Source organism: Bubalus bubalis, chromosome 11 (genome assembly GCF_019923935.1).
Source record: "Bubalus bubalis isolate 160015118507 breed Murrah chromosome 11, NDDB_SH_1, whole genome shotgun sequence".
Classification (NCBI taxonomy): Eukaryota; Metazoa; Chordata; class Mammalia; order Artiodactyla; family Bovidae; genus Bubalus; species Bubalus bubalis.
This window is the reverse complement of record NC_059167.1, coordinates 15,226,504-15,247,137: the sequence shown is the minus strand read 5'-3', so window position 1 is coordinate 15,247,137 and position 20,634 is coordinate 15,226,504. Positions and strand designations below refer to the sequence as shown.

General features: G+C 42.9%; 1 long non-coding RNA gene across 2 annotated transcripts in view; it reads right to left on the bottom strand.

The window, feature by feature from the left end:
• LOC112587784 overlaps positions 1 to 20,634 on the bottom strand; it is a 117,308-nt gene that overhangs the window by 6,116 nt on the left and 90,558 nt on the right. Inside the window, exon 4 of one of the 2 annotated variants that reach the window (XR_003112221.3) lies at positions 19,251 to 19,332. The exons of the other annotated variant lie outside the window; for it this stretch is intronic. This is a non-coding gene — a long non-coding RNA (uncharacterized LOC112587784). The remainder of the gene's footprint in view (positions 1 to 19,250; positions 19,333 to 20,634) is intronic. 2 annotated transcript variants of the gene reach the window in all.

Below are 20,634 nucleotides of genomic sequence, written 5' to 3'. Positions count from 1 at the left end.
GAAGCTTCCACATGCCATGAAGCAGCTAAGCCCACGTTCCCCAACTACTGAAGCCTGTGTGTCTAGAGCCTGTGCTCCACAGCAAGAGAAGCCCCTGCAGTGAGAAGCCCACGTGCCGCAGCCAAGAGCAGCCTCTGCTCGCCACAGCTAGAGAAAGCCCACACGCAGCAACGAAGACCCAGCACAACCAAAAATAAATAAGTAAAATTATTTTTAAAAGTAGAAGAGATTCTTACTCCTAGCTTGTATCTTTGGTTTCTTCTCTAACCCGCCCCACCTCATCACTTCTCCCCAGAGTTCCTGGCTCCATCCTTGGAGGCTAAAGTGGATCCTCACAGAAGATGAATTCATCTTTTAGACTCTTTGGTGTGAAGCAGCTTTGAGACAGAAAAGTCCTTCTCTTGCTAGTCTTGACAGATGAGGATGGGCAGGGATGAGGAGGGTAAAAGAGGCAGAAACGACCGTCCTGCTACAATTACAGCTGAGAAGTGCTGTGACAGGAAGGTGGATAACATCGTGGGCAGGACAGCAGGAGCACTTGGGGGTAGATCTCTTCTTGGTTCATATTTCTACCTTTAAACCAGACTGTGATACCGAATCATGCATCACAACTCGGGGGACACTATCAAAGTCACTGAAAACTCCACCAGCTCCTCTCCTCTGCCCCATCTGTTCACATGTTCTTCACCACATGTCGATGCTGGTTCTTCCCCAGACATGGAGACCTTCCCATACTCTCTACAAAAAGCTGTCATCTGGGCAGAAAGTTTTAGAACACAGTCATCTTTATGAATGGACTTCCCTAGTGGCTCAGACAGTAAAGTATCTGCCTACAATGCAGGATCCCCAGGTTTGATCCCTGGGTTGGGAAGATCCCCTGGAGAAGGAAATGGCAACCCACTCCAGTACTCTTGCGTGGAAAATTCCATGGATGGAGGAGCCTGGTGGGCTACAGTCCATGGGGTCACAAAGAGTTGGACATGACTGAGTGACTTCACATCTTTAAGACAGAGTAGGTACGAATGACACCACCAGGGTGGGACCTTTTGGGAGAGATGTAGAAAATAACTCAGTGTGCATTTTCTAAGCTTTTACTTAGGGTCAGGAACTATGATGGAAGGAAGACTCTGGACCTATGGCCCTGAATATATCCTACAGAGCAGGGATACTCAAATACTCTCTTGGGGGCTGCCAGTTATCCAGAAGGGTCTTCCAGACAGGCTAATCCTCTGAAGTAGCAAGGACAGTGAAATGAGAGTACCTGCACTTCTGTTTCTGAAATGGCTAATAACATGGCACTTCAAGGGGATCAGTGCCTTTCTTCCCATTTGTCCTCCTAAACTCCTTTAGCAGCCACTGGAAATTTGGATAAAGTAGACAAATGGGATATATACTCTCCTGTCAAATAAAGTAGTGTGAACCCTGAAGAAGTTGGAGAGACCTTTATGCATTATATCCTCAGGGCAGGGCCTTCACAGGTCCTCAGGAAAACTACAGTGCTTTCTGCCACATTAACAGCCTCTCACTTCCAATCCTTCAAGAGGGGGAGCTGGAGAAGATGCAGGACTGACCTTGGACAATGTAAGGAAGTCATGAGGTTAAATAAGAAACATTCATACTGTGATTGTTTGTAGAGAGGTTTCTAAGCGTCAAAACAACTCTCTGAGGCCATTATACCCATTTTACAGATCACAAAGGCAGGCTCAGTGACCTTAATGACCATGACGAAGTAGCTTATATACAACTTGCCCTCTGATAAAGACAGCTAAAAGTCTAAAAAATATATGAAATGGCTATTTTCAGACTTTAGAGAACAGTGATCAGGACCATCCCTCGATCGCAGGACCAAGGAAGGAAACAACCATCTTGCTTTTCTGCCTGAAAACCCAAGCAGAGAACAACTTTGTTGAATTGAGGAAACTGAGATTGGAGTTGGAGTAGGCCGAGGTGGCTGGAATTTGAAGGACAGAGTACCAAAGATAAAGGAAGTAGGTATACAGAGAGGAAACTCCAGATATCTGCCTGGGGGTCCTCCTTGAGACTGTTGATCACAAAGGCAGGGAGATGTCAAATGAACACCAGGGACATTCAGTAAAGACCCCAGAAGGGTAATAACCTAATAATATAGCTAATAGAGTAAAGGCTATTTTAGATCCATCCTCACAAAGCTTAAAAACAAGTTTAGAAAACATCAAGTTGATCCACAAGTAACTCAACAATCTATCAAAACAAACTTTTGTTCTCTTTAAAGGAAGACAGTAAAATCCAGGTATTTAATAACATAACATCCAAAATGTCCAGCACCCATTCAGAAATTACTGGGCATATAAAGAAACAAGAATGTGATCTATAACGAAGAGAAAGAAAAAAGTCAATAGAAACAGACACAGAAATGAAGAGGTGATGAGCTTTAAAAGACTTTAAAATAGGTCTTATACATATCTCAAATATCAAATATTTAAAAAGAAAACATGAATAATGGGGAGAGAAATGGAAGATGTGAAAACAAACTAAATGGAACCTCTAAAGCTAAACAATATATTTGAAATTAAAAAAACCCATTGGGTGGCCCATTTAGCAGATTAGATCCTTCAGAAGAACAAAAATTATAAAATACAGCAATTAAATAATGAAATATTTAAGGATATAGGGGGACTTCCCTGGTGGTCAGCGGTCAAGAATCCACCTTCCAATGTAGGGCACACGAGCTCGATCTCTGGTCTGGGAACTAAGATCCCACATGCCACGGGGCAACTAAGCCCGTACACCACAACTACCGAGCCTGCACACCACACCTAGAGAGCCCACACACTCTGCAGCCTGCACACCACACCTAGAGAGCCCACACACTCTGCAGCCTGCATGCCACAACTGGAGAGAAGCCCACACGCCACGACTAAGATCCTGTATGCCTCAGTTAAGACCCGACAAGCCAAAAATAAATAAATGGATAGAAAAATAAATAAAGATACAAGAATAGAAACCATAGAAATTGAAACACAGAAAGAATAAAGTTATTTATACACACATGCAGCACCTTAGTGACCTGTGGGAAAATATCAATTGTAGTCAAATATGTATGTAATTGAAATGCCAGAAGTGGGAAGAGGGAGAAAATATATTTGAAGAAACAAGGGTCAAAATTTTTCTAAATTTGACGAATCCAAGTAAAAGAGGTACAAATTCAGTCAAGCTCCTGCAGGTGTATTAGTTCCTAGAACTGCCGTAGCAAATAACCATAAAGGATTGGATCAAAACGTCACAAGTTTATTCTTTCACAGTTCTACTGCCTGCTGCTGCTGCTGCTGCTGCTGCTGCTAAGTCACTTCAGTCGTGTCTGACTCTGTGCGACCCCATAGACAGCAGCCCACCAGGCTCCTCTGTTCCTGAGATTCTCCAGGCAAGAATACTGGAGTGGATTGCCATTTCCTTCTCTACAGCCTAGAAGTCCAAAATCAAGGGGTCAGCAGGGTCATGGTCCCTCTGAAACCCCCATGGAGGCTCCTCCCTTCTAGTGTCTTGTCAGACGTTCCTTGGCCTGTGGTAGCATCACTCCAGTTTCTGCCTCCTCTTCACATAGTCGTCTTCTCTGTGTCTGTGCCCCTTCATCTCTCATGATAACGACACCAGCCACACTGGTCTAGTGAAAGGGAAAGTGCTGGTTGCTCAGTAGTGTCCGACTCTTTGCGACCCCATGGACTGCAGCCCATCAGGCTCCTCTGCCCATGGAACTCTCCAGGCAAGAATACTGGAGTGGGTTGCCATTTCCTTCTCCAGGGGATCTTCCTGACCGAGGGATCAAACCCTGGTCTCCTGCACTGCAGGCAGATTCTTTACCATCTGAGCCACCAGGGAAGTCTTGTGTACTAGGGCTCATCTTAATTTATATGACTTCACCTTGATAACATCTGCAAAGACCTCATCTCCAAAAGAAGTCACATTTACAGGCCTGGGGGTTTGGGGCTTCAACGTGTCTTTCTGGGGGACACACTTAAGTCCGTAACACCAGCCCTTCTTGGCTCTGGGATAACTTGGAAGACATGGAGAGAAGGTCGTCAGCTGACGTGAAGCCCTGCACCTGCCTTGACCCCCTTCTGAGCTCTCCAGGTAAGGTCCTTTCCAACAAGGCCAGCGACATCTAAGGAGGATATCATAGCTCCTGCCTAGACCTGAAGCCACCAGGGTGAGTTACCATGTGCAGTCCTTGACCCAAACGCTTTCACCCAGATCTGAGGCTCTCAATCTCTGATATCTTGGATGAGTGACACAGCATCTCTTGCTCAGTTTCCTCTATTAAAGGAGACCTTGGGCGTCATTACAGGATTTAATGAAAAGATGCATTTAAGCTGCTCAGCACAGAGTCCAGAACAAAGTAGGTGTGCTTCTTGCTCCCGGTAGTCAGGTTGAGGCCATGGGCCCAACTGCCTGCTTCTTCAGCACCGAATTGAGGACCAGAGATGAAAAAGCCCTCTGAGATAATGTGCCCAATTTCATCCCCACCACTAGGGGGAAAAAGGAAGACAAATAAAATGGCCATTTTAACTTATATCCTCTGCATTAATTTTCACAGTTAACTGCTGAACTGACTAAATTCTTTTCTTTTCTTAAGGACTTTTATAAATTCCATCATTAATAAAATCAGACATTCAATTAACAGGAAACTCTGATTGGTAACTGATCGTTTCCTCGATACGTTTCTCTCCCCTCCCGCTTTACAGACTCCCGGGCTCGTCCCAGGCTTGGTCCTGCTGATGGGCCATTTCACATTTTCCCTTCTTCTTCCCCCCATGCCCATCAATGCCCCCCAACAAAAGCCAGAGAAGAACATGGGCTGATTCCATTAACCTCTGTCACTGCTTAAATCTCTCTCTTAATTAACATGAGTTAATATGATTAATCAAAATAATGAGACAAACCTATTAAATTAGGGGGCTTTAAATGACAGAACTTGGCAGGAGAAGTAAAAGCAAGAGGAGGCATTAGAAGGGCCAGGCAGGGGGTGGGGAGTCCAGAGGTGAGGTGGGCAGGGAGCTGATGGTTGGCTCAGTGCAGACCGGTCCAGCCTGATGCTGGGGCGGGGGGAGGGCGGGGGGAGGAAGGTGGAAGATGTGAGCGGAGGCTTGGAGAAATGGCTCTGAGGGGCATGCTCAGCATTTCCATCCATCTGGAGTAGGAAATGGCAACCCGCTCCAGTATTCTTGCCTGGAAAATTCCATGGACAGAGGAGCCTGGTGGGCTACAGTCCATGGGGTCACAAAGAGTCAGACCTGACTGAGCAACTGAGCACAGTTAATTATAACAGTCCCCATACTTTTCTGGGGCCTGTTCAGCTCATTCTTAGCCTCCTCCAGCTTCTGAATTCTTGGTGTCCCTTTTTGGTGTTTACTCTTATTGAAATCTCTATCCTCGCCTGAGGCCAAACTCTTGTGCAGAATTTTCAAAAGCTTAGCTCTACCTCTCACAGGCTATGAGACTTGGGAAGAGTTATTTTACCTCTCTGAGGCCCAGTGAACCCGTCTACAAGGCTAGGAATAATATTCCTGTGCTGGGATGCCAGATATGAGAATTCAGAGAGAGGTTGTGTAACAGCATCTGACCTGATGCCAGGCCCACAAGAGACCCTTTAGGAGAATTTCTTTCCTTCTTCCTTCATCTGCTATGACTATGAAAATATCTTGAAAAGCTTTTTGCCCAGCAAAGGAAACTGTGAACAAAGTGGAAAAGAATGGGAGAAAATAATACCAAATGAAACAACTGACAAAGTATTAATTTCCAAAAAATACAAGCAGCTCATATAACTCAATACCAGAAAAACAAATAACCCAATCAAAAAGTGGGAAAAAAGACCTAAACAGACATTCCTCCAAAGACATACAGATGGCTAACAAACACATGAAGAGATGCTCAACATCACTCATTATTAGAGAAATGCAAATCAAAACTACAGAGGTATCACCTCACACCACACAGAATGTCCATCATCAAAAAATCCACAAACAGCAAGTTCTGGAGAGGGTTTGGAGACAAGGAACACTCCTACACTGCTGGTGGGAATGTAAATTGATACAGCCGCTATGGAAGACAGTATGGAGATTCCTTTAAAAAACTAGAAATAAAACCACCATATGACCCAGCAATACCACTTCTAGGCATATACCCTGAAGAAGCCAAAACCGAAAAAGACACATGAAAAATACCCCAATGTTCATTGCAGCACTGCTGTAAATAGACATGGAAGCAACCTAGATGTCCATTGACCGACGAACGAATAAAGAAGCTGTGGTACATGCATACAATGGAATACTACTCGGCCATTAAAAAGGAATGCACTTGAGTCAGTTCTAATGAGGTAGATGAACCTAGAGCCTGTTATACAGAGTGAAGTAAGTCAGAAAGAGAAAAACAAATACCATATATTAATGCATATATATGGAATCTAGAAGGATGGTACTGATGAATCTGTTCACAGAGCAGCAATGGAGACGCAGACATAGAGAACAGACTTATGGACAAGGGTGGGGGAGAAGGGGGAGAGGGTGAGATGAATGGAAAGAGTAGCATGGACGCATATACACTAACATATGTAAATAGAGAGCCAATGGGAATTTGCTGTATGACCCAGGGAACTCAAACTGGGGCTCTGTAATAACATAGAGGGGTGGGAATGGGCGAGAGGTGGGAGAGAGATTCAAAAGAGAGGGGACATACATACACCTATGATTAATTCACAATGATGTATGACAGAAATCAGACCAATACTGTAAAGCAATCATCAATAAATTAAAAATAAATAGATATTTTTTAAAAGAAATACCTTGAGATTCTATACTGCTTTTAAATTCTAGACATATTTCCAAATATAGCTTTCTACCACAGATCTAGGTGTTGAGCAGGACAGGTAAGAGCTTACAGATCAGCGAGGTTGTGCCAGCATTATGGAGCACCCATTGGGTGTCAGCCCCTGTGCAAGGTCAGATCCATCAAGGTCAAGAGACTCATCTGGGAGTTCTTCTGGAACCAGGGTCTCCCGACTCCCAGGCCAGTGGGATTTTCATTGCCTCTAAATGCAAGGGACCAGGGCACCCACAGTGCCCCCCAGAGCTCCTTTATCTCCTGGCCACCCCCATGCCTGAGCAGAGTCCACCTTAGGCCTGCAGCTCTATGGCTTCCAACATGGGACATCTGATCCATGACTTGGGCTCATGGTCAGAATTTCTCATTCCAGTGAAACTGGGCTCCATGAACCTCTTCTGTGCTATCTTCAATGGTTGATCCTCACAATTCAAAGACAGAAAACTACACACAAGACAAGGCTTCCCTGATGGCTCAGAGGGTAAAGAATCTGCCTCCAATCCAAGAGACCTGGGTTGGGTCCCTGGGTTGGGAAGATTCCCCGGAGGAGGGCATGGCAACCCACTCCAGTATTCTTGCCTGGAGAATCCCCATGGACAGAGGAGCCTGGTGGACTGCAGTCCATGGGGTTGCAAAGAGTTGGACATGAGTGAGTGACTAAGCATACATGCATACACAAGACAAGGAAGTTTCCCATGAAGAATCCAGACCCCTCTAAGACCTTAGCCCCACAGAGTGATGTGCTAGTAAGCCCCTCGATAAGTCTTTCAAAGTCAGAGGCTCGGTGTGTGTGTTTGTGTGTGTGTGTGTCCTTCAGTGGTGGTCCCCTCCTGCACAGTATCTAATCTATGTTCTGTACACAGTTAGTGCTCTCAAACACCAGCGACTGGAACTATGGGTAGTTGCCTGGGACAGATTCCCAAGCTTGGGTGCCTGGGTGCTGAGTATTCCACAGACATACACACAGAGATCCTACGAATTTCACTGAGATGGTCTTCACTGGCATGCAGAAGTCATTCCCATACCTCCCCTATGATCCCCTTGCTGTCTTCCACTATAAAGTCTGGAAAGCCAAGCACAGTATTTCCCAATTTCTCTAGTTGCTAGAAATGACCATATCATCAGGTTTTGGCTATTGAGATGGATGAATTGGTAGAGGGATCTTAGAGAAACTTGCTCTCTTAACCAGAGACAGACAGATCTGGAGCTGCCTCTTCCTGCTTATCTTTGATGTGAATGACCACACAATGGTCAGAACAGCATCTATTTTATGACCTTGACACAACACACATCAGGCTAAAAAGCCAACATTCTTGGATGGTAAAGATAGAAGAACCTGGATCCTTGGTGTCATTTTGAGATTGCAGACCAATCTGGCCTATCCACATAAGGACTTCTTAATAAGTAGGCAATAAACATCCAAGGTTTAAGCTGCTTTGGGATGGGTTTTTTATTACCTGCAGCCATGAGCATTCCTAACAAATATGCATTCCTAAATTTGTGCTTTAACTTCCATGATTATCTAAAAATTAATGTAAACATATCTTGGGTCATCTGGAAGCCCACTTAAACTAAACACTGTCATGATAGCTTATAGTACTCATGTCTACCCTAATCCACAATTTTTTGGTCCCAAATAGTGCAACAGGCATCCTTTGCTATCCAAATACTTGCCATTTGAACTCAGGAATTGAATAAAATCCAAAAAATTTTTAATGGGATTAATATTCCTTGTTATCTGAATTTTTGGTATTTGTTATCCCAAACTCTTCTTTTTTGGGTGTTAGTTCTAAAAGGTCTTGTAGGTCTTCATAGAACCGTTCAACTTCAGCTTCTTCAGCGTTACTGGTTGGGTCATAGACTTGGATTACTGTGATATTGAATGGTTTGCCTTGGAAATGAACAGAGATCATTCTGTCGTTTTTGAGATTGCATCCAAGTACTGCATTTTGGACTCTTTTGTTGACCATGATGGCTACTCCATTTCTTCTGAGGGATTCCTGTCTGCAGTAGTAGATATAACGGTCATCTGAGTTAAATTCACCCATTCCAGTCCATTTCAGTTCGCTGATTCCTAGAATGTCAACATTCACTCTTGCCATCTCTTGTCTGACCACTTCCAATTTGCCTTGATTCATGAACCAGACATTCCAGGTTCCTATGCAATATTACTCTTTACAGCATCGGACCTTGCTTCTATCACCAGTCACATCCACAGCTGGGTATTCTTTTTGCTTTGGCTCCATCCCTTCATTCTTTCTGGAGTTATTTCTCCACTGATCTCCAGTAGTATATTGGGCACCTACTGACCTGGGGAGTTTCTCTTTCAGTATCCTATCATTTTGCCTTTTCATACTGTTCATGGGGTTCTCAAGGCAAGAATACTGAAGTGGTTTGCCATTCCCTTCCCCAGTGGACTGGAGAACTAACACTCATAAAAGATGTCCTTTTCATTATAGGGGACTGGAACGCAAAAGTAGGAAGTCAAGAAACACCTGGAGTAACAGGCAAATTTGGCCTTGGAATACAGAATGAAGCAGGGCAAAGACTAATAGAGTTTTGCCAAGAAAATGCACTGGTCATAACAAACACCCTCTTCCAACAACACAAGAGAAGACTCTATACATGGACCAGATGGTCAACACCAAAATCAGATTGATTATATTCTTTGCAGCCAAAGATGGAGAAGCTCTATACAGTCAGCAAAAACAAGACCAGGAGCTGACTGTGGCTCAGACCATGAACTCCTTATTGCCAAATTCAGACTTAAATTGAAGAAAGTAGGGAAAACCACTAGACCATTCATGTATGACCTAAATCAAATCCCTTATGATTATACAGTGGAAGTGAGAAATAGATTTAAGGGCCTAGATCTGACAGAGTGCCTGATGAGCTATGGAATGAGGTTCGTGACATTGTACAGGAGACAGGGATCAAGACCATCCCCATGGAAAAGAAATGCAAAAAAGCAAAATGGCTGTCTGGGGAGGCCTTACAAATAGCTGTGAAAAGAAGAGACGTGAAAAGCAAAGGAGAAAAGGGAAGATATAAACATCTGAATGCAGAGTTCCAAAGAATAGCAAGGAGAGATAGGAAAGCCTTTTTCAGCGATCAATGCAAAGAAATAGAGGAAAACAACAGAATGGGAAAGACTAGAGATCTCATCAAGAAAATTAGAGATACCAAAGGAACATTTCATGCAAAGATTGGCTCGATAAAGGACAGAAATGGTATGGACCTAACAGAAGCAGAAGATATTAAGAAGAGATGGCAAGAATACACAGAAGGACTGTACAAAAAAGATCTCCAAGACCCAGATAATCACGATGGTGTGATCACTCACCTAGAGCCAGACATCCTGGAATGTGAAGTCAAGTGGGCCTTAGAAAGCATCACTATGAACAAAGCTAGTGGAGGTGATAGAATTCCAGTTGAGCTAGTCTAAATCCTGAAAGATGATGCTGTGAAAGTGCTGCACTCAATATGCCAGCAAATTTGGAAAACTCAGCAGTGGCCACAAGACTGGAAAAGGTCAGTTTTCATTCCAATCCCAAAGAAAGGCAATGCCAAAGAATGCTCAAACTACTGCACAATTGCACTCATCTCACACACTAGTAAAGTAATGCTTAAAATTCTCCACACCAGGCTTCAGCAATATGTGAACCGTGAACTTCCTGATGTTCAAGCTGGTTTTAGAAAAGGCAGAGGAACCAGAGATCAAATTGCCAACATCCGCTGGATCATGGAAAAAGCAAGAGAGTTCCAGAGAAACATCTGTTTCTACTTTATTGACTATGCCAAAGCCTTTGACTGTGTGGATCACAATAAACTGTGGAAAATTCTGAAAGAGATGGGAATACCAGACCACCTGACCTGCCTCTTGAGAAATTTGTATGCAGGTCAGGAAACAACAGTTAGAACTGGACATGGAACAACAGACTGGTTCCAAATAAGAAAAGGAGTACGTCAAGACTGTATATTGTCACCCTGTTTATTTAACTTATATGCAGAGTACATCATGAGAAATGCTGGACTGGAAGAAACACAAGCTGGAATCAAGATTGCCGGGAGAAATATCAATAACCTCAGATATGCAGATGACACCACCCTTATGGCAGAAAGTGAAGAGGAACTAAAAAGCCTCTTGATGAAGGTGAAAGAGGAGAGTGAAAAAGTTGGCTTAAAGCTCAACATCCAGAAAATGAAGATCATAGCATCCGGTCCCATAACTTCATGGGAAATAGATGGGGAAACAGTGGAAACAGTGTCAGACTTTGTTTTTCTGGGCTCCAAAATCACTGCAGATGGTGACTGCAGCCATGAAATTAAAAGATGCTTACCCCTTGGAAGGAAAGTTATGACCAACCTAGATAGCATATTCAAAAGCAGAGACATTACTTTGCCAACAAAGGTTCGTCTAGTCAAGGCTATGGTTTTTCCTGTGGTCATGTATGGATGTGAGAGTTGGACTGTGAAGAAGGCTGAGCGCCAAAGAATTGATGCTTTTGAACTGTGGTGTTGGAGAAGACTCTTGAGAGTCCCTTGGACTGCAAGGAGATCCAACCAGTCCATTCTGAAGGAGATCAGCCCTGGGATTTCTTTGGAAGGAATGATGCTGAAGCTGAAACTCCAGAACTTTGGCCACCTCATGCGAAGAGTTGACTCATTGGAAAAGACTCTGATGCTGGGAGGGATTGGGGGCAAGAGGAGAAGGGGACGACAGAGGATGAGATGGCTGGATGGCATCACTGACTCGATGGATGTGAGTCTCAGTGAACTCCGGGAGTTGGTGATGGACAGGGAGGCCTGGCGTGCTGCAGTTCATGGGGTTGCAAAGAGTCGGACACGACTGAGCGAATGATCTGATCTGATCTGATCCCAAACTCAGAAACCAAACAACTTTGGGTAATTCAGCATCCCTTACTATATAAAATCTCACTATAAGGATTTTGAAATGGAATGGATTTGAATTGTGACAAATACTTACAGTTTTGTCTTGGGTTGAAGAAAAAAGAATAGTGACTAATATGTAAATGATACATTCACCCAGGTAAAGATAAAATTATGCTACTCTCTTGGGCTCAAATAAACATAGCCTTTGTAGGAATTAGAATAGGAAAGGAATGAAACAATTGAGTTATTACAGCACACAAAGAAAACCAGGCATGTGAATTCAAAAGAACCTAGAGAGCCGCAATGTGCTGGAACCAACCTGTTCCAGCTCACAAGAGCCAATTGCTTAATTTTCAGGTATTTTGCGAGCCAGTCATTGAACACAGCGATTGTGATGGCAGCCAAACAGAAACTGCACCATGGAAATCAGCAAACTCTGGGAAACAGGCTTTCTTTCTCTCTGGAAACCAATTTATCAGCACATCACTCTCAGTAACAGTCAGTGTCATACTTGCCTTGTGAGGGGCAATTTAGTTTCAGCAAACATCATTATCTAGTCCACTAACTTAATGTGGAATTTTATTGGTTTAATGCCTTTTTGTAGTTAATTTGTAAATTGGGTTTACTTTCATGATTCATACAAAATATATAAGCGTAAGGAGTGTATACCTAGTTTGACGTCCGTGTATATTTATATTCTATTGTATTAATAATAATTTTTAAGTCAGAAGTGTTGGCAAGAAATTTTTTTATTCACTCAAGTGTGAGAAATACCGATCAAAGCCCATTAAAGTTAATAATCCCAGCCTGGCACATAAGACCCTCTGGGATCTGACCCCAGCATGACTTTCTCCATCCTGAACTCCCGCTGCAGCCAAACTGGTCTCTCCCTGTCCCTTCAGCACATTTCTCAAGAATGTGGCATTTTAATGAGATAATAGAGACCTCCCTGGTTGTCCAGTGGCTAAGAATCTGCCTTTCGATGCAGGAGATGAGGGTTTGATCCCAGATCAGGGAACTAAGATCCCACAAGCTGTGGGGCAACCAAGACCTTGGGCTGCAACTACTGAGCCCCTCTAGCTCTGGAGCCCAAGTGCCACAACTAGAGAAGCCCTTGAGCCACAACAAAGACCCAGTGCAGCCAAAAGTTTTAAAAATAAAAATAAATGAATGAGATTATAGAAATGAAAGCACAGCACCACCGACATTCTACCCCTCTGCCCTCTATACCAACTCCATACATGCTGACTCAGAGTCCTCCTCCCCTATGGAGATGCCTCTGATCATTCCAGGGGGAGGTGATTCTTCTCCACATGTGCTTCCAGATACGCTTGATTTTATCAGTTGACGCCACACACCTTTACTAGATGCAAGGCAATAAAGCCCTAAGTGTCCTTATAGATCCTACATCAGCTTGCCTCTCCCTCTGAATTTATTCATATTCTCATATCTCTTTCCCTTCCGCAGCACAGGGAAGAAGTTTCTTTCCAAGCCAGATCCTCCCCCCAACAGTCCTGAGCACAACCAGTCCCACTCCTGGGAATCTGACCTTCTTTCCCTGTTTTGGGTTTTTTTAAATTCTTCCTCTTCTCTGAACTTTCACCCTGAGTATTCAGCAACTCCAAATAAAATAAAATCTGCTGATATCAATCAATGATGCTTTTTGCTGCATGTAACAGAAAGCTCAACAACTAACATGATCGAAACAACCACAAAATGCTTTATCTCACATTAGTGAGATGTCTGTGTGTAGGATGATCTGCAGGTATCATTAAAATCAGAGTTCAGCTCTCTGTCCTCACACTGGCTTCTCTCAAGGAGGTTATATTGTTGCTGGTAGCAGCCACAGCCTTGGCCACTCCTTGATCAGTTTGATTGGATATCAAGGTCAAGTGCCCATTCCTGGACAGTAAGTAACAGTGGTGAAGGGAATGCCCTGCACCGATGGACTTAAGCTGATGTTCTTGAACCTATTAATGGCAAAGAAGAAAGAGATTACTGTGATTGCCTTAGATTAGGCAGTATCCATCCCTGGGACTCTGGGGTCAAAAAGGTTTCACCTGGTGGGATGGAAGCATTAACAAAGTGGGGGTTCTCTCAGGAAGCAAGAAGTGGGGAAACAGAAGTTGGTGAAACAACCGACAGGTCCATTATTCCATTTCTCTCACTCCCAGCTACTGTTTTTTCCTCTTTTTTCTCAGCCCTCTAATCTTCTTTAAGAAGATATTATATTTGCAGTCCTCACTACTCAGTGCGTTGCAATTCAGTGTCCGGTCCCGCCACTGCACTACGATTGCTTTTGTAAAAGTCTCTGGTGTCCTAATTTGGCTTCTATTCAGGCTTTGACGGGAGGAGGAAATGGCAACCCACTCCAGTATTCTTGCCTAGAGAATCCCGTGGACAGAGGAGCCTGGTGGGCTGCTGTCCATAGGGTCACACAGAGTTGGACACGACTGGAGTGACTTAGCATGCATGCATGCATTGGAGAAGGAAACGGCAACCCACTCCAGTACTCTTGCCTGGAGAATCCCAGGGACAGAGGAGCCTGGTGGCCTGTCATCTATGGGATCATGCAGAGTTGGACACGACTGAAGCAACTTAGCAGCAGCAGCAGGCTTTGACACCTCCACCAACTCCCTTCTTCACCCTCTTCCACACATCACCTGACTCAATCTTCAGATAATCAATCCATCCTTTCCCACAACATGCTCCTCGTCACTCAGCAATGGTTATTCCACAAACATTCTTTGAGCACCTACTATATACAAATTCAGGATATCCAGCATATAACACCTTGCAAATTAGTCTTAAATGCATGGTTTAGCCTCCTCATTTTCCACCTCCACAACTGCAATAACTTCCCAACTGGTCCCGCCACCTCCCATCTCTCCCCATCATCAATCTGTCTTTCTTGTTCCCAGGTGTAATCTCACCAAATGCGGGTCTGATCATCAGAGTTCCCTACTTCTATTTCGCCTGCAGAAGAAAGCCCCATGTCCCCAGAATGACATTCAAAGCTATGGTAACCAGGTCCTACCAACCTCTCCTAGTCTGTAGCCCATCCTTTCACCTCTTATATTTTAAGCTCTAGGTGCAATGAACTGGGCTTCCCTGGTGGCTCAGCAGTAAAGAATCCACCTGCAATATGGGAGACACAGGAGACTTGGATTAGATCCCTAGGTTGGGAAGATTCCCTGGAGGAAGGCATGGCAACCCACTCCAGTATTCTTGCCTGGAGAATCCCATGGACAGAGGTGTCTGGTGAGCTACAGTCCATGGGATCACAGAGTCAGATATGACTGAAGTGACTGAGCACATAATGAACTACTCTTTTCCAAGTGCACTCTGAGCTTTCTTAATTTGGAGTTTTGCTCATATTTACTTTTAAATTAAAATGTCTTCTTTTACTTTTTCTGCCAAGAAAAACCCTAGTCACTTTTCAAGATCCAGGCTCCATGTCACCTCCACAGTGAAGTCTTGACCAAGATCAAGTCAAGAACATCCTTTGTGAGCCCAGAGCACTTTGTCCATATCAACAATAAGCTGTCCTTAAAGTGTGTTACAGTCAGGTTAATGCTTCTGCAGGAAAGACTGAATCTAAATTATTCTGTACTCAGCACAAACTCCTGGAAATATATGTGCAATATATGTTTGAAGAATTGATTGAGCAAATTATTGCATCCTATCCATTTTACAGATGGGAAAATGAGGGGTCTAGAGGAAGTGACTTGCAATGGTCATTCCATGTATTTAATCACCATACTTTCACTTCAAGTAGAAAAAAGGGGGGAGTGGATTTTTTGGCTCACTGAAATGACAACTCTCTTTTCAAGCATAACCTCTGCCTAAAGATTCAACAAGTACCATCAAGACTCAGGTTTTCTTGCTCTGCTTCCCTCTCTGCTGTTTTCATTCTGTGGTTCTATGTCAGAACAAAACGGCTGCCAACAGTTCCAGCCTGAACTGCTCCACACTTGGCTTTATATCAGTGGAAGAAAGAATGTCTTTTGACGGTCACTTAAGCAAAATTCCCAACACTGTTCAGATTATGACCTGAGTCAGATACCATACCATGATTGGTCAGTATTCATGGAGCTGTGGATAGAATCAATTCCACCAAAGCATGCGGACTGTGAATGGGAGAGGAGCAATTCCCTCTAGGACAACACAGCCCAGCAGAGCTTTCTGTGGCCATCCTCGTCTGTTTTGTTCAGGATGGGCAGCCATTCATCATATGTGGCTGTAGAGCACTGAAAATGTGGCTACTGTAAATTAAAAACTCAAATTTTAAAATTAATTTAGGTTTAAACTTAAATAGTAACACATTCCAGGTGGCTATGCATTGGACAGAGCAGCTGTAGAGAAGAGAAGGGCTGGAATTCCACAGGAATACGTACAACCCTGGTTACTGTAAATGGGAAGTTCTCAAAAAGTCTTCTAGAATGGGCTACTTCAGAATAGCCTAGGTGTTTGCTGCTGTTTTTTTTTTTTTTTTCCTAAATACAGATTTCCAAGTTTACTCCAATCTCAGGTATTCTGATTATTAGTAGACCAAAAGTAGGACCTAGGAATTTTTATTTTATGTCTCTCTAAGTGATCAGAATGCACAGGGAGTATGTGGAGGGCATCTCTGTGGCCATACTATTATTTTAAGTCTCAGAGTTCCCAAGGCTAGAGAGTACAGAAGTCTTCCTTCCTTCCCTCCTTCTTTCCTTCCTTTCTTCCATCAGCCATACCTTAAACATCTCCTAGGTGTAATTTGCTATGCTAGATATCTTACATCATTGTTTCATTCATCCATACATTCCCTAAACATCTTCTATGTGCCAAGTGCTCTGCTCCAGAAATTTAAAAAGTTGAACAAGAAAGACAGGGTCCCCTTTTCAGCTGGAAAGTAAGACAACATTGATGAACTATTTAACCAACTTATGAGTATTTAGAAAGGAAGAGTACAAAGCAGGGGGTCCAACACATCTAGAGGAAACCTTGTAGACCTTAAGTTGAGACTGGAGGATGAGGAACAATGAGATGACTGGGGTCAAGGTTGTGTGTTCCAGGCAGAGGGACCAACGAAGCGTTTGAAGCAGAGGTGTGACCTGCTCAGATTTGCATTTTCAAAAGATCTCTATGGCAATTATGCTGAACCAGGTGGTCCAACTTCCTCTCCCAGTGATCATCCATTGCTCCCTAACCCCACCTCTATCTGTATTTCATATCCTTACTCCCCAAGAGAGATACTTACTGGGTCAGTTTATCACAGTCCAACACAGAGCACTCAGGGGCACTCATAAGCCAGGTGAGTCATGGGCCTCCCTGTGGTGATCACTGTGTCCCAAAGACCATCTTTTCCTTGGGCACTGACTCCAGCTCTCAGGCCACAAGACATGACCACTTGATTCAGACTGACTGGGACTCAGGGTTTCAGGGGTCTCCAGGACAGCTGTTAGAACTAAGCAGAGATACCAAGCGTGGAGAACAATTGTTTTTGGAGAGTCTCTCAAGTCTGTGACCAGGCAAAGAACTAGAACTAGAACTCTCTACATGCACTCTAGCTTTGTTTTCTGATGAGAGGGAAGGAAAGTCTTTCAGAAGAACAAAGTTAGAGGACTAACACCATCTGATTTCAAGACATCATAAAGCTATAGTAACTAGGAGTGTGTGATACAGTATTGGCATCAATATAAAAAAAAAAAAGATCAATGAAACAGAATAGAGAATCCATAAATAGATCCACACACAGGAGCAACTGATTTTTGAAAAGAGTATAAATGTTATTTGGTGGACAGAATACAGTCTTTTCAACAAATGGTGCTGAAACAATTGAATATGCACATGGAAAAAAAATTGAACTTCTGTCCACACTGTGCATCATATCCAAATATTAACTCAAAACAGATCATAGATCTAAATGTAAAACCTAAGTCTATAAAACTTCAAAAAGAAAACATAATAGAAAAACCTTTGTGATCTTGAGTTGGCAAAGATTTTTTTTTTTTAGGTAAGTCACCAAGAGAAAAAAGAAGATAAGTTGGACTTTATCAAAATAAAAAAAAAAAAACTTCTTGTCTTTCAAAGACACAGTGAAAAGAATGAAAAGGCAAGCCACAAACTAGGAGAAAATATTTGTAACCATACAACTGACAAAAAAAAAAAGTGTTCAGAATAAAGACCTTTCCAAACTCAATAATAAAATAACACAATAAAAAAATAAGCAAAAGATTTGAACAGAAACTTTAACAGAAAAGACACACAGATGGCAGCTAAGCACATGAAGGGATATTCAACTATCTTTAGCTGAAAACTAAACTATCATTAGTTACTAATGATAATTAACGAGGCCTAAACTATCATTAGTCACTAGGAAAATACAAGTTACAGCCACACACCTAGCAGAATATCTAAGTTTAAATTTAAAGGAATGACCATATCAAATGCTGGCAAAAATGTGTAGCAAATGGAACTTTCAACCAGTTTGGAAAGCAGTTTGGCAGTTTCTAAAACAAAAGTCAACCAAACAAAAAATACATATATACCTAATATTTGATCCAGCCTTTCTACTCCTAGCAATGAAAACAGATGTTCATACAAAAACATATACATGAATGTTCATAGAAGCTTTGTTTACAATAAATAGAAAATGGAAACAACCCAGTGTCATCTACATGTGAATGGATAAACAAATTCTGGTATATCCATACACTGGAATACTCCCCACCAAGAAGAGGAAGGAAATTTTCGTGCATATTTCAATGAATCACAAAATAATTATGCAGAGGGAAAGACTAAGACAAAAAAGAATATGTATTATATGGTTCCACTTACATAGAATTCTGGAAAATGAAAACTAATATATAGTGATAAGAGGCAGATCTGTGGCTGCCTGGTGATGGGATGAGGAGAAGAGGGGCAGGAGGGTCATTACAAAAGGGCATAGGGAGAGCTTGGCAGAGGGAACAGAGGCTACACTCATTCTCTTGATTGTGGGGAGGGTTTCAAGGCTTTATAAATGTGTTGAAACATCAAATGTTTCAACATGTGCCCTTTTTCTATATGTCAATAAAATTACTTTTATTTGTCTTTCTCTGTCTGACTTAATATCACTTATATGTGGAATCTAAGAGATAAAACAAATAAATGAACAAAACAGAAGATACAGAAGATAAACTAGTGGTTACCAGTGGGAAGGGGAAGAAAGGAAAGACAAGGCAGGGGTAGGAGATTAAGAGGCACAAACTATCATGTATAAAATAAATAAGCTATAAGGGTATATCGTATCACATAGCACAATATTTTATCATAACTTTTAATAGAATGTAATCTATAAAAACATTGAATCACTATGTTGTATACCTTAAACTAATATTATATTGTTAACCAACTAAACTTCAATTTTAAAAAAGTAAAGATCAAACTAATTTAAAAAAGAAGAATCCAGGAAAAAACAAAACAAAGCCTTTCTCCCCTGTGTGCTGTCTGTCACTTTCTCTACCCATCACAGAGTTTACCTTCACTGAGACGTGGGGCCATGTCTTCTGTCCCCGCAAGCCAGTCACTTCTAATTAAAGAGCAGTCTTATGGGGGATAAGCCTGAGTGGGGAGAGAAAGAAGACAGGCAAAGGAGTTTTCATCAAAGTCAAGCCAATTCCTTAGCAAAATCCCTGGAATCAAATGGACATGGGTATAAATTCTGGCTCCGTGACTTAGCAGTTTTTGAATCCCTATCCTTTCCAAACCTCTGCTTCATTACCAGCAAAACAGGATCGTAATACCATACAAAGGATGCTGGGAAGATTAAGTGAGATACTATTTGGAAAGAGACATACATCAGACCTTGTATGGAGTAAACGCTTCCATCACCCAGGAAGGCAGAATCTAGAGGGGGAAGGGTACAGAGGTGGAAGCTGAGAAATGTGGGTTCTAGTCCTAACTGCCACCAACCCCTTACAAGACTTTGCTGCCAGTCTGAGAAGCCCTTCTGCACTGTTTGGAGAGGGAGGAAAAATGGACAGAAGCTATCAGTTCACTAAGCTCTCCAAGCCCTGGATTCAGTGAGACCAAGACTCAGCAAACTACAGCCTTCAAGCCAAATCCAGCCCAGTACCTCATTTTGTACAGCACACACGCTAAAAATGGTTTTAGTTTTCCAGATCATTTTTTTTTCAATGCACTTTGAGGAATGTGGGATCTTAGTTCCCGACCAGGGATAGAACCCATGCCCTCTGCATTGGAAGCTGAGTTCAGTTCAGTCGCTCAGTTCACTGAGTTCAGTTCACTCTTTGCGACCCCATGGACTGGAGCACACCAGACTTTCCTGTCCATCACCAACTCCCAGATCTTGCTCAAACTCATGTCCATCACGTCGGTGATGCCATCCAACCATCTCATCCTCTGCCGTCCCCTTCTCCTCCTGCCCTCAATCTTTCCCAGCATCAGTGTCTTTTCCAATGAGTCAGTTCTTTACATCAGGTGGCCAAAGTATTGGAGTTTCAGTTTCAGCATCAGTCCTTCATTCCCTTTAGGACTGACTGCTTTGATCTCCTTTTTGGATATGCAATGTGGCATATTTTGAACTGTGGTGTTGGAGAAGACTCTTAAGAGTCCCTTGGACTGCAAGGAGATCCAACCAGTCCATTCTGAAGGAGATCAGCCCTGGGATTTCTTTGGAAGGAATAATGCTAAAGCTGAAACTCCAGTACTTTGGCCACCTCATGCGAAGAGTTGACTCACTAGAAAAGACTCTGATGCTGGGAGGGATTGGGGGCAGGAGGAGAAGGGGACGACAGAGGATGAGATGGCTGGATGGCATCACTGAGTCGATGGATGTGAGCTTGAGCCAACTCCGTGAGTTGGTGATGGACAGGGAGGCCTGGCATGCTGCGATTCATGGGG